This window comes from Marmota flaviventris, chromosome 17 (assembly GCF_047511675.1).
Source record: "Marmota flaviventris isolate mMarFla1 chromosome 17, mMarFla1.hap1, whole genome shotgun sequence".
NCBI classification, from domain to species: domain Eukaryota; kingdom Metazoa; phylum Chordata; class Mammalia; order Rodentia; family Sciuridae; genus Marmota; species Marmota flaviventris.
In genome coordinates this window covers 56,435,627-56,439,117 of record NC_092514.1, presented here as the reverse complement: position 1 = coordinate 56,439,117, position 3,491 = coordinate 56,435,627, and positions in this window count along the sequence as shown.

Genomic DNA, 3,491 nt, shown 5'->3' with positions numbered 1-3,491 from the left:
ACCCCCCCCCGCCCCTCTCCTAAGGGCCGCCGGGGGACCCAGGTGTCCCAGGCGCGGGCGGGGGGGGGCAGGAACGCGATGCTCAGAGCCGGAGGAGCAGAGCGGAGGGCCGTGCCAGGCGCCGGACTGGGGACTAGAGGTGGCCGAGGCTTGCTGGCCGAAGTCCAGTGGCCGGTGGCCAGGGGAGGTGCCAGAGGGAAGGAGTGCCCGCTCTCAGTGGCTGCCCATGCCGGCTGCAGCCGAAGGGTGGGCAGGCAACGGGGCCAGTGCCCCAGGTTCCGCGCCTGGGCCGGGCTGCGGCGGCAGAGGCAGCGTGCCCAGCGCAAGGCTGAGAGGACACGGCGGCGGCGGCGGCTGCGCTCCTCGCCGGGGGGAAGGTGGCAGAACAGAGACCGCGCCCCCTTCTCTAGTCCCTGCCCAGTCCCCGCCCCTTTCCCGCCTCTACCATCCCTGGGTCCGTTCCCCCCCCCCCCCCCCCCCCCGGGCCGCGCGAGGCTTGAACTTGGGTGCTGGGGCTGACCATGAAGGAAACAGGGGCTTGGTTTCAGAGCAGACGCAGAATTTAAAGGCAAAGGCGAGGGAATGACTTAATAACGGAGAAGGATTCCTGGTTTATGGAATTACTGGGTCTCTTAGCATCACTGCAAATAGCCAGACATGGTCTGTAGCCTGCACTTGGACTCACCTACCTGTACAGAACAGGTGAGACCTACAAAGATTGCTGAACCCTGCACACCACACCTCTACCATACTCACAGGAATACCTGGTCTTTAACTCCAATAAGAAAGGCTAGGAAGCCCTCTTGGGTGGATTAGCTTTGGCACTGGGGGCGGTGCCCTTCTGCCCTCTCTAGTGGGGCATAGTAGGTGGTGCAGGGCTGGCCTGTGAGGCAGGTACTGGCAAGCAAGTAAGAGTCAGGTAGAGAGCAGCAGGTTGTGGCAGGTCTAGTTTGGGTGAAAAGAAATAGTAGGCAGAAGGGAGGAGACCAGGAATATGAGGGCACCTGAGCCCACTGGTAGAAGGAAGCAGGGCCACAGAAATGGGTGACAAACCCACCTGCCAACTAACATCATCAAGCACACCAAGCACAGTGTCACATAGCAATAGAATGGGAATAGTGTATTCAGACTGCATTCCAAATAATCCTTATTCCTAATGTTCATATCAAGAGGCTCCTGTCCCTAAGGGTACACCCCCCCTTAAACCCCCAGGAGGAGAGTGATAGAGACAGTATGAACACATCCAGGTAAAGTTTTCAAGGTCAAGGGAGTGGCACCCTGTTCCAGCTGGGTTGAGGCTCCTTGGACAATGCTCCACCCGTGTACTGTGCACTAGCCAGGCAAGGATAGGAATGCTAATAGCTGGGAGTGGTGGTGGTGGAACTGACAGGGTGTATACTACACTCATGTCACTGTATGTGCATATCTAGTCCCATGTGTGCTATGGCATGTGTTCACAGAAATAAAGCTCTGCACACCCATCTGGGGATTTGGAGAGGGAACAATAAAAAGAACGAACCCAATCATGGCTAAGAAGCTAGGTTTGAGTATCAGTTTCCTGGGCTCCGTTTTTTTGGACATCCCAGTATCTCTCAGGTTGAAAGGGGAAACTGGCTGGAGTGGCTTGGAGCTCCCCAGGTAGCATTTTATGATCCAAACAGGAAGAGGAGAGGGCTTTTCTCCCAGCACATGCCACAGTTACCAGATTAAGCCGGTTGCCTTGGTAACCTTCTCTCTGGGCAGGATTTGGGATTGTCGGTTAGGGTGAATTGGGGAGTGTGAAGGGTGTGGGAGCTGTAAATAAAATGGACTGACTTCTGAAAACTAAAAGGTTGGGGGACAGGACTCCCCCCCACACCGACAATTACTCAAGGACACCAGGTAATGACTTAAGTTCAAGACCTTGAATCCAGGAAATGGTCCTCCTGGAGCAGTAGTGCTTTCCACCTTTTATTGCACACTGAAATCACAGGAAACTATAGAAATACTGATGCCCAGGCCACATCCCAATCAATTAAATGAGGAAGGGCCAAGCTTGTATTTTTTAAAAGCTCTCCAGGTGATTAAAATAATCAGGGTTGAAAATCAGAGGTACAACCCAGTCTTAGTGAGCTGTAGATGCTGAGATGACTCTGGGATTCCAAATCTTTGCAGTTTTTGAGTCACCCACAAGGTAGCAGGCCTGTGTGCTAACCAACCGGGGGAGTGTTGGTAAGGCACCTGCTTTCATGGTTAAAATAAAGAGAAAAGTAGAGTGGTATGAATTACAACCGTGAGATGGGGGCCAAAAAGCTTTAACTGAGAGCTTAGCCTTTGGGTGTCTAGAAGGGGGTTGGGCAGGGCTATCTAAGGCTGATCTATCTGCCCCTTGTACTCCACTTCTTTCTGTCCACCAAGAAGCAGGCTGGGAGGGCAGAGAGAACCTGGGGGCTTTGCTGAGCTTGAGTTTCTTCTTGCAGAGCTGGTTACCAGGGCAACAGAGAGCAATGGGATCTAACTGCAGGACCAGGGAAGCAGGAGGCAGGGGTGAGGGGGAAGCATCTCAACATTCTTGTTCCACCCCCAAGATTGGTTGGCATTCTTTGCATGACCCTGGAGACCAGGCCTACAGATATCATCATCATCATGTGGGGGAGAAGGGAAGCAAAATGACAATGGATGGGCTCGGAAAATTCATGGTTATCTGGCCGTAGCAGCAGCATTGGGGGAACTTCCATCTGTCGTTTTAAGAATATCCATGTCCCCAGTATAAGCCTTTCTGGAACTCCAGGACAAAAACTCCACATCAAATTCTCCCATACCAGCAAACTTCCATCCTATCCAGATCTGGAAGCAACAGTCAATTCAAAGCTGGGAATCATCCTGTGTGCACCAGGGGCCCAGGTAAAGGGCAGAATGATCCACAGTTGGTAGTGTTTGAGTTTCCCTTCCCTTTATCTGTATTAAGACTGATAGGAACCTCTCCCTTACATTGTGGTCCGAAATTCTTAAGTGCCAGTATCTTTATTTTTTTAGAAAGACACAAAAGAAGGCATAGATGTTCACATGGGCTAAGTTTTATTGTTCATGACACTTCCAAATAAGGGACTCCATGATATCCTGATACCTATGTGGTAATGTAAATGTGGTTTTCTTATCAGAAAAACAGAAGTGACGGGGAGCACAGACATACTTAGGGCCTCATAGAGGCTCCTCACCTTTCTGAGCTTCCATTTCACAAGTCTGAGCTGGCTTGGGTTGTCTCCATGGTAAGTGGTATGAGCCCAGTTTTCTATAACCACAGGAGCCACCACAACTTTTTTTTTTTTTTTTTTTTTTTTGGTGGTGCTAGGGATTGAACCCAGGGCTTTATCCATGCAAGACAAGCACTCTACCAACTGAGAAGCTACATCCCCAGCCCTTGGGTTGTGACTGTGAATCTGTGAGGGATTTAGCAAGTCCTCTTCATTTCCTCCCAAATCAATACTCACACAAAACACTGGCAAGGTAGC